We start from the raw sequence: 14,820 nt of genomic DNA, 5'->3' as shown, positions 1-14,820 counted from the left end.
AGTAAATCTCCCTGGATTTCCTCCTGACAGGAATTTCTCCTGACAGTAGCCCGGCGCAGGGCGGAGGGTGGGTGGCTGCCTCTTCCCGTGGGGACGAGGGAGAAGGGAAGCGGTGACAGCATGTTGCAGGTCTTCATTTTGGCGTTAAACTCTTGTGCAACCACTGCACAAAACGGCGAGGGAAGCCCCAAGCCTAATTGCTGTCACTTCAGTGGCTCCCACTGGTGTTCCTTTTCCTTTGGCTTTATGGGGGACTGGGAACTGCCACGCTCCCCTTCATAGCATGGGAATGGCAGGGCTTGATGTGCGAGCCCGGGAAGAATGGCACCTTGCTAGTACGGTGCTGAGCGGGATGTTGAGTGTCCTCTCATCATCCATGAAGTAGAACGAACAATTGTTTACCAAAAAACCAAACCCTAATGAAAAAATGGACTCCCTTCTAAGACCCCGAAACCACTTAATGGCTCAGTAATGCTGCGTGCAATATGGGTGCCAAGTCAAGAGAAATGGTACCATTTATACCTGCTTTTTTCTGAGCAATGTAAAAGATAGTGGTAGAACTCACATCACATTTCCAGCCTCCTCATTTGAACACCAGGTTTGGATCAACAAAAAAAATTACATTTCATATAATGTGTGCACATGCCATTAAACTGTGGAACTCAGCGGGTATTGCCAAGGTCCAGAATTTAGAAGGAATTTACAGGGCTGTTTTACTTGATGCTAGCAAAACATTCAGAGAAAGTATAAACCTTCATGCTTAAAAGTTTAAGCTCGTCTTTAGTTGAGTGAGGTTGGGAAAGAGATGATGTGCTTTGTGACGAGCCGATTATTTCACAGCATGTACCTGCTGCTGGGTTTCCGGCAGCATCTCCTAACGCAATAGTTCTCAAATGAGAGGTCACGATGCCAAGTGAGGTGCCAGCAGTTATGAGCACAGTTGTGAGCCCGCCCAAGAGAAAGCTATTTCATCTGATACGTTCTCATCACGAGTCGCACCGATTATCTGCTGGAGAGGAGAGCTGCAACTGGAAGGGTTTGGGAGCTTTTGCCATAAAGCCTTTTGTAGTGGCTGCTGTCAAAGACAATAGATGACTGGCTGGACCACAATTACTGCAAGCGTGTCCATCACGTGTGTTATTATAGAGCTGTTGTGTTGAAATAGGCTTGCATTTGACAGGAGAATTGCTGTTTAAACACTTTCAGGAGGGAAGGTTTTTGTAACCTATCAATTACTAGCAAATTCGAGGAATGCTTTTGTTGCATGTTAGCATCAAAATAATTTATATAAAAGCTAGGAAGTCTCTGGAGTACTCCTAAGTACCAGTTTATAGAATGATGCACAGAATTACGCAATTTGGCCAAGATTAGAAGAAAGACATTCATTTAATGACATGAATAATACAACCAACAGGAAGAGAAAAATCTCTTTTATAGAGGTTCAAATTGTCAGTATCTCATAGCCCTGGTAATTACTTACCTCCTGAACTTAAACAAACTGACTGGTCATTATTTGCTAAACATTACAGGCAGTTCCCACAGAGCTTTGTATACATATATTGCTAGGGGTGAGTGACGCACACATTTACACTGAAATAAAACCAGGTCTACTCATACCTGTAAATATGTGTGGATCTGCAATAAAAATAATAATTTAAAAAAAAAAAAAAAAGGTTTGCAAACCAAATTTTAAAAGGACAGCTTTGTTTAGATGTAAGCCTTTTACTGCAGGACCTGTCTGTTTCTAGGAGTCCCTAGGGTGCCTGGTACAAGGGAGAGCTGTTCTCGTTTGACCCGAGGCACTGTTCTGGTACGAACAATAATGGTGTCGATAGTAGGACTAGTCGCCTATACTCGCCTGCACCAACACTTCCCTCAGCAAGAACCACAACCAGTGTGACTATTTTGGTGGAAGTTTGTGCAAACTAGCCACCTGCTCAAACCACTGCTTTAAATCTACCGTAACTGTCATCTCCAAGAGCTGCTTGCCAATGGGAGGACGATATGTGGAGAGTCTGGTGTTTTTAAGTGGATTTCCTGCCAAATTAGAGCAGATGTTTTCCACTCGTGTTCCACAGAAGGTAGCAAAAAAAATCAAGGCTGGTCTATATCAGTCAACCCACAAATTATGTGAAAGGGACCAAGCCTCCGCTGGAAATCCACTGTTCAAAAGTGCTGAAATCCACTGAGATATTGCAAAAGCATAGCGCATCAGGCAGCACCACTGCTCGCAACCCTGTCAAGAACGGAGGTCCAAATCCTCCGAGGAGCTCTGCAGTTGCAGCTCACACTGAATCCACGCTCTCAGGCTGCAGGTGTTCTCTCTGAAGCAAACTCAGCACAGAACGATAAGATCAAGGTATGAAATCTCACATTGCCTGCCAGAATGGGGCAACCAAAAGCTCTGTCTAGACAAGTGAAATTGAAACATGCTGCTTGCCGAAACGCACGTTAGCCATCCAAGCTGCAGTAAATGGCTGGTATGTGACCCAGGGCTGAAGATGTTACAACTAACACCCCTTCTCCTGTCCGTTACAAATGACACCGAGCAGAGGTTGGATGAATTGCATCCCCGGCTTCGTGTTGGTCCAGACTTCCTCTCCCGGCTCCATGCAGACCAACAGACAGCTCAGGTATACATGCTCGGCAGCATTTCAAGGTGATGTTTGGGGATTGCTGTCCATTTTGGTTTTCTCCCCAGAATCTAATTTTTATGAGCAAATCCAATCAGAAGTTTATCGTCAAAGTGGGATATAATTGGTCATTCATATAATAAACTCTGAGCAAATAATTCATAATAAATAGCACAGCAGTGAAAATGTACCTCTAGCTACTCACAAGGTGCTTATAGGCATGCTATCAGGTTTGAATAATTCAAGAATTTGTGAGGTTTTCTATGAAATACTTGAGTGCTAGAACAGAAATGCAGGCTTTGGAAATGAAAACTGGGTAGTTTATTTATTATTGTTGATATGACTACTGAGTAGAAGATCTTCTAAGTCAGGGCCTGCAGGTACAGGTCAAATTTGAAGGGGAAAAGGGAGAGTCAGAAACTTGTCCTACTCTGCAGAAATATCAGTGCAATTGGACCAAAATGAGAGTGGGACAGATGGGGACGCAGGCAGAGGGTAAGATGTTTCCTCCAGAAGAGAGGTCAGTGGCAGGAGGATAATTCAGATCCACCTGCCAGTCCTGCACCCTGCTCCCGAGCTCTGCCCTTTCATTTGCACTTCTTCAATCTCGCACTTTTTTATTATTCACTGCCGTTTCATAGTAGGTTTCGTAAACAGAAGCATCACTTACGGAAAGACACCGTAGCCTGGAAAACTGGGATATCCCCACTATGCAGCATAAGACAGACTTCTGGGTAAGCAACAGAGGAACAGATTGAGATTTTTTTCCTCCTCCAAACAAATTCAGTTGTGAGCTGTAATATTCAGAATACTCATCTGCTCCATTATATACCTGTAAAACCAGGAAGGCCCATAAACACAATCATTTGCAAATTCCAGCTGGGACTCCAATCTTAAGAAAAAACGCTTTTCATGCATTTCCAGCATTTGGTCTCTTGCCTGTCTACACTCCCTCCATCAGGTGTTCTGCAGAGGTCACTCCCGGGTGCCAGAACAGAAGCACTGTCCTGAGGTACCTTCTTAAGCTTGGTAACACCCACTTACAACCATGTGTTAAAACAAAAACAATGTGATGTTCTGAAGGCAAAGATGACGGCAATTTGTTAGTAGCGCTCAGTGCCAATAACACAGGTTGCATAGCAGCGGGGGGCTTGGAAAACCCATGAGAAAACACTTGAGATGCTAAAACCTCTGCAGGAAAAAAAACATTGCCTAAAGGCACGTTGCCTGAGAGTAAACCCCTGCAGAGGCATTGTGTGACAAGCTCTGTGAGGGAGTTATGGAGCAGCCAGAGCAGCCGTGGCAAGGGCCAGATATAAATATTGAGGTGCCTCAACAGGGGATGCACCTAGCAGGGGAAGGAGCACTGTCTCCCCAGGGGCTTTGCTGGATTTGTAGCACACTTTCAGAGGGAAACAGGAAAAAGGAAAAGATAAATCCTTACTCCACCTTTGAATTAGTACTGATTTATTTTACAGTATCTGTTACTGTATTGACAGATGCTTTGGCAAACTCTTTCCCCAGTCAAAGAAAGAGGGAAGAAATCTCCTTTTATTGTCTCACTGAAATTTTCTGTTGGAGGCTGTAGGGCCCTACCACATTCCTGCTTTCTGTAAAAAACCCCCGCTGCTCTTGTCTGCTGAACATGTCCCTCATAGTTGTCTGTACAGAGGTGTGAAATACAGTTTTTGCAAGCAGAGAAGCAAGCACCAGGAATTCCCAACTTGTACTCAATATCCGTTTAGACTCTTACACAGCAGCTGTCCCTCTCATCTTTGAATCCTCGATGCATATTAGAGATAATGGAGCTTTCTTCCCTTATTCACAGAGGTGCTGCGTTGATTATGGAATTCATTAGTCAATGCTTGCGAATTGCCACTGTTGACTCAGAGCAAATTCCTGCTATCAGACTCACTAGTCAGCTCATTTTCATAACAGCGCTGTATTGTTAAAAAATACTTTAAATCCATTCTTTGGTGAAACGGGGGAATACAACACACTCAAGCAAACATATAAAACATAAAAGAGATGCTGTATCAATAATGCTAGAAGTCCTGCATCTGAAGTTTAACTCAATCAGCATGGTGGTGTTGGGAGGATTCCGCAAGTCATGAAACGTTGGCAAACAGAATTGTTTCCCAAAGGGATTGGCGGACATTTCAAACCTCACTAGATAAAGATTAAAGAAACCCACCCTGCAAGGAGCAGGTCTGTAGTTGCCCCTAAGGGAAGGAAGGGCTTGATTCAAGCACCACTGATCACAGACACATAAAATTAAGACTGCATTTGCAAGCATCTCCTTCCCAAATTTCTCATCACCCACTTCTCCTGCGCCTAACATCAGTTTTGGAGGACACCTCACAGGGGGAGTAGCAAGAGAGAAACCAGACTCTGATGTGAACTTGTGACCTCTGACATTCAGTTTTCTACTGTTCTCAGGTTTACTCGGTTTCTGTGGTCTTGTTTTCCCAGCTGATGCACATTACACTACGAGGCCAACTGCATGCCACGCAGACTCTGGTAACAAATACCTCTTTGATTCCTCACTAACATAACGCACACTTTTGAGTGCATGATGCAGTAATCATACTTTTTTCTGCCTGTCATCATCAGATGTTCTGATGTAGGGGGATGTAGAATGAAGCTAGTGGCATCAATTGCTAGAAGGAGCCTGCCATCTGCTGATCTGATCGGCACTCCAGTCTGACTTTCACCTGATCTGATATTAGTAGGATGGAGCACTATACAAAGCAGGTAAAATATATCTGAACAGAAGCAGCATTAACAGACTTTTGTTGTGGTGAAGGAATTTATTTAAGTGCAAAGAGGAAGTCTCAGGTCTAAGTCTGAACTGGACAAACAGAAACAAAGAGGCAACTAAACTAAACAAGTGGATAGGAAGGAAATAAACAGAAGATACAAAGAAGAGAGGGAAGAGCCTGAAATTTCTTTTCTGCTTTGCTGCACTCATTCAGACAGTGCGGCTAAGGTATCAGCTGTCCTTCCCCACATTCATCCTTCTAAGTGGCAGCAGCCCTAAGTGGTAAACGTCTTCTCTACGGGCCTCTACCTTCTTCCAGGGCCACCCACACACCCAGGCGTAGAAAAAGCCCTGGAGAAAGAAAAGCTCCCAACAAAATTCATCAGGCTGCCCCCTCTTTTTCCTTTTCTGCTTACTGCCGTCAAGATATACATAAAAAACTGTCATTTGGCAGGACGTAGTGAAAAGTCACCATTTCCGTTAGACTGTCTGCATTATTGTTCCCACCCCCAGCTAATACTTCCTATTTCATCAATAGGTCACATCCTACCACTCATTCCAAGTTGTGAGTGCTTGTCGGTCTGAAATGCTCTGTTAGCTCTTCACACATAGAAAACATCACCGTAAGACAAATAAGCTTTAAAAGTCAAAGGGAAATGGGATATGATACAGAGCTTGTCACAGTAAGGTGAAGTTTCCCCAAAACAGAGGAAGAAAAACTAAGAAAGAAAAAGGTAGTCCACACATTAGGGAAGTATATCTTCACTCACTGAACCAACACACTGGGGAAGTGAAATTAGAAGTAGAGGAAATGCTGAAAGACTTGGATTTTTTTTTTCTTTTAAGACGAGGGGGAGGAAAAAAGCAGAATGGGAAAGAACATGCAGTGTTAGCAGGATTAGTATCCACAGGTTCCCTGGTGAAGAGGTGTCACAGAGGAAGAAGATAAGATAAAATAAAATCTTTAATTGTTGGTTTTCTTTTTAAATTTCTGGGTTACAGTCATTTCAAAACAATGTTACACAAAAGGTGGCTGAAACTCCCCTACTTGCCCTCAGTCCTTTACTTACCTTAATACCAGCAGTGTTATAAAACGAAGCATAAAGTCCCACCTGATGACAGTGCACATCATCCAGTGCTTGCAGCTTTGTTGTGCTAGGCGCCTTGTAAATATATCTAACGCAGCCCTTGACCTACGAAGTCTAAGAAAACAAATACAAAGGACAGAGAGAAGCTTCAATTTAATGTAGTTATCTTTCATTGTTTATAGACTCCCAGATACAAATAAAGAAATCGGCTGTTCGGGTATGCTTTGGTAATTATATACCTGGTTATTTTTACCTGTCTGTCGGCTGAGCATAGCTGATTTCTTGAAAGTATGATATTCTTGGAGGATTTACAGTCCAAGGGGAAACAGAAAACAAGAGAATGGCAGTGACGTGCTTAGGACAGCGCCCCAGCTGACATGCAACAGAGCAAGATGATGACAAATCCCAGAAAATTATCTGAAAAAAACAGATGGTCAGTGGTGGTAGATTTCACCCCCATGGACAGACTGTACCATATATCTAGAAGAAATGCATCACACATCATAACCAAGGGGAGAAAAAAAAAAAAAAAAAAAGGAAAAAAAATCATGCATATAGCTTTGATAGTGCCCAAGGCTGTGGCTGACCACAGAAATTAAGAGTTTCTGAGCTACCACGATATTGCAAAATGGAGGCATTTTCTTTGATATATAAATTTGGCTTTGAGTATATAAGGTTATTTTTCCATCATATGAGAAAGAACTAGAAAGTGTACATCTTGATTGAGCTTTTCTTTGGTGTTATGGAAAGCTTCAAGATACAAATGCAGAAGAAAACATTGTAGGAAAGAACTACCTGTCCAGAACCAGCTCTTGAAGCCTTTAGTAAGACCTTGAGAGTATTAGGGGTGGTACAGCTGTTAGTGAAAAACAACTTGTGAATTGGTTAACCCCATCAGCGAATTGCACCAAGGTAGATATCAGCTTACATTTGTTTACCACATCCAAACAGGTGACGGGAGGAAAGGGAGGAGCCGCACCGGTTAGTGGATGTAAGGCGTGCAGCATGGAGTTGGGCTGGGTTATCATTATCAACAGCAGCAAAATAAAGGCATTCTGTGTGTACCAGGGCTTGTTCACAAGCACAGACAGCTGGGCTTTGCCCTCTTGTTTGCCCTGCAGTCAAGAGCAAAGATCATTACAGTTCTAAACACTATCCAGATTTTAACAGCGAAACAAGAAATAGAGAATGTTGGGTGAGGTTAGCAGGACTGGTGCACTGGGTAGAAAGGTGCAAGTAGGGATCACGGGGCTGCTTTAACGTGTTTAGAGGCTTCATACCATATAACTTATAACTCGGTTATAAGCGTATCGAAGATACAGGTGAATCCATGGATCAAGGACATCTAAGGAGATTACAGTTAGCTCTGCAGTAGTTTTTAATGAGAAAAACCTGCATGTGGGCGAGGAAAGAAGGACATTCAGCCAGTTTACTTCATGCAGATGTTTCAGTTAACTTATATCTGTGGGTAAAATGCCTCCTTAAATGGTTGCGGGGGGGCGGTAACTGAGTACCAGCCGTTAGTGACCTACAGTATTTCCTATTGCCCCGTACTCTGAGGACAACTGGCATTCAGGAAAAAGCCCATTTAATATATGACGAGCTGTGTAGCTGGGTTCTGGGGATAATTCTTCCCGTGATTGCACGCAGGGAACTCAGTTTGCTTTCATGTCTTTTAGAAAGAAAAAGAAGGGAAGATGGGGCTGCTCAGAGCAATCAAAAGAAGGAATTTAGGGATTCAAGTTCCAGGAATTGTTCCTTGCCTGGGAACAGGGGATGATTTCAGGAAAGACTGCTATGCTGTTTTCATACTGATTTCGATTATGAAAGCGTGTGGGTTCACACTTGCTATGCAGCAGTTGCCATTTCCTAGGATAAGCCAATTAGTCCGAAAGAGTGAATAAAGAGATATTATCACCTTTAATATCTGGTGCTGTTACTGCCACCGCTTTTCCAAAATACCCTCCCGTGGGCATTAAAGTGATGTTTTCATTTATCCACCAGTAAAAACGCAGCCTCAACCCATCTGCCTGTCTCTCTGTGCATATCTGGGTAATTTAATAAATGCTTCTGGGTGTTGATTTACGTCATTGTATCGCTATATAAGCATGCCTCTGTGAGTATGCTGTTGGTTGTCTGTGAGCGTTCATTGTTCGCGTTTTGTGTGTATGTCTGTGTGTCTGAATGTGGTTTTGTTTAAAATTTTTCCCTAGAAAAACCAAGGAGTCAGACATTTCATGAGGTTGTTGGTTAAAACCAAGGAAAGGACGGAGGAGACAGTAAGGGATAATTTACAGAGAAAAAGGGGTAGATTTGGCTACAGTTAATCATCTGCCTCAGCGTTCACCAAAGATGGGGGAGTTCATTCCAGTCACTAAAACGTCTCAGGGGAGGATCGGATATATCATGCTGGAAGGGAGATGGAAACAGTAAATTATCTAAAGGCTCAAAAAGCCATGGAGCCAGATGTCATCCGATCCCAAAGCAAGGATAAAAACAGGGAGTGAGAACCTTCCCAAGGTATGCCCAGGACTCCCCTGGAAACTGTAAGCAGAGAAACTCTAGCTAGGGACAGGGAAAATTATTTCTAACCCTTACCAAGTGAGGTAGACCTCTGGGCTACTGGTTTAATTTTGAACCCATAACCTGGTTCCAGCTGAAATCCTGGCTCACAGGGAAAGGTATTATTCTGAGTCAGAATGCAGAACAAAAGAACATTAAAATCGAAATAAGCGCAAAGTTTCCCAACATGCCAGCATCCCTTGGAAAATAAACCTTAATAATGGCCCAGGAACACTGTTGTAACATAAGTCTCCTCAAACCAACAGCAAAAGGGTTCGGACGGATTTTCCAGCTCCGGTGCCCAGATCACTTTGCACACACAGCTTCTTTTCCTGCACTTGAACAATCGTGGGCCTGACTCACCACCCCTTCGCTGCACTATTTGGCCAGTTCAGCTGCAGCGTAAACAACTGAACCCAGTGGCACCTCACCAGGGTAAACACGGGCAAGCAGCAGCGGCCCTGTATACAAGACAGTGACATTCTCTGTTTCTAACAGGAGAAAGGTAGTTCCTAGTTTGGAAGCCGGTACACATCTGAAGTCCTCAGATACAGTCACTGGACATGTCTTGATATACCAGAATCAGAATTTACTGGCATCGGTGGCCAGGTATTCAAAGGACAGCAAATCTGCTCGCACCGAGCTTGTGTTGGCCTTTGTTAGCCAGACACTGTGAATACAAAAATGTTTGTACAGGGAAGTGCTGGGTATGTTACCTACGTCCTCCATGACATGTTGGCTGTGATCCAGTGTAGTTCCTGAGAAATACCTGGGACATTTTCTACATATCCTCTGTTTGCAGAGGGACTCCTTGCAGACAACTCTTCCCAGTAGTGCTATTAGACACAAATAACATCAGCTCCGACTGTTGCATGCATTTCCTAGAAGAGGTAAAACAAACTGAGGAAATTAGGACTTACATCCCCAAGTACAATCCTTCAAATGAAAACTACCTAATGAAAATATTTTCTGCAACAAAATATCTTCCTTCTTACAGAGAAAAGCACGACTCATTTTGAGAGAGTTGGACACTCACAAACTAGCTTCCCTGTAGAAATTCCCACTAAATTCATAAGCCTTTGATGATTCTGCTCACGCTTGTTCTTTTCAGGAAGTTTTCCTCATGTTCTCCGATATGTTCCCCCTAATTAACATCCTCCATAAAGTCATTTCTTTCCACAGCACTCTATCAGCAGCCCCTACATTTGCCTCCAGCCTGCTGCCTGTCCGGGCGCAGGTGGCGACCCCTCTGCAGGCACCGCCGGAGGGGCCAGAAGCACCAGCAGCCCCAGCCGTGGGCCCAACTGCCCACAAAACCCACCCGGCCGTTCCCCCCCGTGCGTTGCTTCGTGCCTTACGAGGGGATGTGTCAGCCAGGGCTATTGTTTTGAACAGGAAGCAAGTTTGGCCGCCTCTGTAATTTAGATTGTGGGCAATAAGCAGGGGTGTGGTGTGCAAAGCAAACAAGGCAGGATTAACAGTTCTTTTCACTTCTGGACAAGGAATCTGTACGGCAGCGGCCCGCAGGATCCCGTCCCATATTGGCTACGGCTTCTCCTCGTGACCACAGCCAGGAGTGAAAAACCAGAGTGTCCTCCAGGTTTTCAACTGGGGAGCAAAGATAAAAGTCCAGGCCCCGCGCTCTGACAGAACTTTATGAGCTACACATCTTGAAATGAGATTATGAGAGAAAATTAAGAACAGTCTTCTCCTTTCAATAGGTCTTTAAAAACAATAACCAGGCTTTACTGTAAATTCATTTATTTACCCTCAGCGTGCCAATTCCCAAGCTGATATCTCTGTGTACCAGGGATATATATAGATGTGAACGTGGCAAGACGACAGAAATATTTTATTTATTTTGCGTAAGGATAGCAATGTGGGGAATTCTTTTTTTTCCGGGAAGAACTCACATTGGAGAGCTTGTTAAAGGAATACTATGAGGTAAATAAAATCCAAATTATATTTAGCTCATAGGAGGTGACAAATACTAGTCAGGTTGACTATTGCCTTGCTGGAAGTTAGTCAGAAACCACTGTCAAGTAGAGCACAAAAACAGAGAAAACAGAAGAGAGAGCATGTATTCAAGATGGGTCTTGCATTTGCTAAAATGAGCAACATTTTGCTGTTTATTGACAGCATTGTTTTTTTACAATTAGTTATGAATGGAAGGAAAGGTACCTAAAGTCAAATCCTGGCCTGCATTCTGCTGAAATCAACTAAACTGCCTGGTTCAGATCTCCAGAACTGTCCGAAAAACCCTCACACTACGCACAGGACTGTTAGTAGCAAACACAAAACCTGTGTCCCTCGTCCTGCCGGATGAGCACTGCCGTGGCACCGCATGCATCCTTCCGTACCTTACCAGGGCCGAGCCTGGACATCATTCCCCACTGCAGCACCTATGGATAGGGCACGGTGGATGAATTATGGCAAACAGAGGAAGCCTGGAGGTAAGTTTTCTTGCAAAAACCCAAGCCTGTGACAAAATTGTCCTAGACGTCAGTGTGGCAGCGTATATTGGCCAGAAGTAGCCTCAAAGCACGGACGAGGCAGCCAGAAGCACTCGGATCTCTGGATCCAGACATTTGTTTAATCCATAAGACTTCACATGCAGGGCTGAGCTTTGTCGGGACGCCCTAGATCCATCCAGTGATCAAACGCACTTTAATTCCCTCATAAGGCAGAGGTGCCTCCTCTCACCAAGCGCTCCCTACCCTCTTCACAGCTCCCTTCTGGGTCATCCCTCCCCACAGGGCGAGTGGGTGCCGCAGGAGGATTATCATTCTTTCCTGGCACAGCAGCTAATCCACCCAGCCTGACTGCAGAGAGATAGCTGGCTGTTTGGGAAGGAGCAACCGTGTGACGGGAGATTTTTTAACCTATTCTTGCCTTGTTCCATATAAGGAAGCCACAAAATCTCTTTCGCTGAGGCAGCTGATAAAATTGCCTCCTTTGTTCAGCAGTAGAGCAGAAAGGACATCCAACCAGAGCAACTGGAATGTAACTTCAAGAGTTATTAAAATTTGCAAGCACTTGCAGTCATTTATGTGCACTCTATCAAACGAACATATAATTATCAAATGATTCCCCCACCTCTTCTTGGTTGTTGGGGTTATTAAGTGAAAGCAAAGGATTATACTGCTCACCTGAGATAAAAGAGCCTGCAGAAAACAGCCTGCATTACATTAGACTTTGCTATGCTAACAGTTGCTGTCTGCAGAGTTCCTTCTCTAAGCTCTTGAGCACTGTAAAGTGCTTGAGGGGACGCCGCCCTTGCCTAGAGATAGATTTTGGGTGAGATTTTGGAAGAAAGGTTTGCATACAAGTAGTGTGTGATCACTGCTGGAATGCCGGTTTCCTGCTAGACACACACAGAGATTTCTCGTGACCCTGTGTTCTTTTACAAAAGAAAAGTGACCTGCAAAACCCCAGCTTTTCGTATCTCAAAGTGGTGGGGCAATACAACCTACATAACAATAATGAGTCACTGGGAGACAGAAGGATCAAGCTCCAGGGATCTCCTCCTCAGCACAGACCTGCAAATACGCTGGAATAATTTGCATACCACAGCTTGCTTTGCAGAATCCACAGATGAAAATCAGGCTTGGCATGTCGAGGATAACTGAGCAATATTTAGCAGCAGAACAATGAACCAGCTGGGAAAGCAGGTACTTATCCAAATTCTAGTGGGCAAGTCACTTTGGGCAGGATGGTTACTTAGGGATTGCCTGCACTGGGAGGTTGGTACAGAGTACACTAAGGTTTCAATACACGGTATGTAAATCCACTCCAGACAAAGGTGGTGTAAACAGTCCGGTTGTTCTCAGAGTCCTGGATGAGGATTGCCTGTGGCTCTTCTAGCTGTATGGGAGGGGAGGTCCCTGACAGCTGGGGAGCTGGCACAGCTGCTTCCTAACTCTGCCCATGGCCTGACATCTGGCTTGAGCAGCCATGGTAGATGTTGACTGTCCCCTCACCCCTTGCAGAAGTTACTGCCTCGGTAACAGGAACTGGAAAAGCAAACCTTCCTCAGCTCTTCAAGCCCTCCAGCCTTTCTTTGATGGCGCGATTACGTGAAGTGACATGAAAGCTACACCAAGTTTGGGATGAAAAAGCAAGACAAAAGCAGCTTGCACAGAGCTCTCAGTGTAAGCCACCAGGCTGGGAACTGCCACAAAAAAAGTGTGGATTTGGGTCCTGTTATTTAGGGCTCAGGCTATAAATCACAACCAACCGCTCTCTGTTCCCAAAAGTCACGGGTCTGGGTGACACTGCAGTCTCCTTCTCCAGCATGGCAACACAAAGAGTGACGAGTTTAGGGGAAGCAAAAAGAGGGGCAGGCCCAGGGGATGCTCACTGATGGGGATTTGTAGGTACAACTCTGCTGAGCCCTTTTAGGTGAGGAGGAAAAAAAAAAAAAAGAAAGGAAGAAAAGACTAAAATAGGGCCCAGGAGGAGCAACGGAAAGGGAGCAGACCCCAGCCAGATGCACAGAAAACTAAAGGCTCTGATGAGACTTCCCTGTCCCTGCACCCATCAGACATACGACCTGGCGTGCTAATACTGAAAGAGCATCAGAGGAAGTGGGATTTGGCACCATGTGCAAGCAGCGGGGAGCCGGATGCACTCAGTCCATAGTACATGACCAAGGCCATGTGTGTTTGCAATACCGCAGCATCCCCAGGGGGCTCTGGCCCTGGCCGTGCAGCTCTGGTGTGCAGGCTGGGGCTTGGCCAGCACCACCTGCCCATGCCAGAGAGAAAGGATGTGTGGGGCTACCCTGCACTGCCCACCCAGGCAGCTCTCCATCTTGTTTTGGGAGCGAGGCCATCTCCGCCTGTGACAGCGGCCACATACGGAGCCCTTCCCACTGAGTGGCTGCTGTGGGTTTCCCTGTGGCCTGGGTGAGGGCAGCTTCTTTCTGGACAGAGCCACGATGATGCTGATGTGGCAGAACAACCCTGCTGCCACGTGGGAGGACTGGATGCTGCAGCAGGAGGGCTTTCAGGTGTAACCTTGAGCCCAGGAAGTTTTGGGAGCCACCAGCGCCCCTAAATACTCTACCCCTTGAGCATGCCTGCCTCAGGAGGACCCCTGGCAGGACATGGCACTCAGCCCCAGGACATCTCTCAACAAAAATGGCATTCAGGCATCACTTATCTCTCATGGTGAGAGTAAGTTTACATACAATTTGCATAATACTTTGGGTGAGAAGTCTCAGAAGAGGTTACGGTGCCACTTGTCACCAACTAGCCTTGTGAAAGCAAACTGAAACATGTGAATCTACTGAAGAGGCTTGTTTAAATTTCTAAGGGAAGGGACTTGGCCTTCCTCGAGCCATCAGAAGCGCAGGGGTATTCGCCTGAGGCTCATCTCCCTGGAGAATATTGCGCAATGTTTCTGCTGAGCAGTAAAAGAGCAGAAGAGAGTAGAAGACGGCCAGAAAAGCAAAGGGAGTGAGAAGGGAGGGCTAAAGGTGCTGGAGCAGTTTAATCTTGTTCATACTTCCTTCTTCTAGCAGCATTGCTGTGCACTGAAGCATTAAAGGAGAGATCTCTTTGCATCTTGCTGGGCCCTATGGCAAAAGGAGATATCCATCTGCCCCTACAGCTACGGGAGAGTTTCAGAGCAGGAGTAGTGCAAAAAATCACGCTTATCTCACTAAAGAATTCATCTGACAGCAGGTTTTTCCATATGCCAGAAGCTCTAAACAAAGTCCTTCCAATGGGGATGGTACCTGTGTGGGTAGCCTTTCCTCCCTTCCCCTAGTCAA

The sequence above is a fragment of the Phalacrocorax carbo genome, chromosome 8 (genome assembly GCF_963921805.1).
Source record: "Phalacrocorax carbo chromosome 8, bPhaCar2.1, whole genome shotgun sequence".
In the NCBI taxonomy this organism is placed as follows: domain Eukaryota; kingdom Metazoa; phylum Chordata; class Aves; order Suliformes; family Phalacrocoracidae; genus Phalacrocorax; species Phalacrocorax carbo.
Note: the sequence above shows the minus strand (reverse complement) of the source record.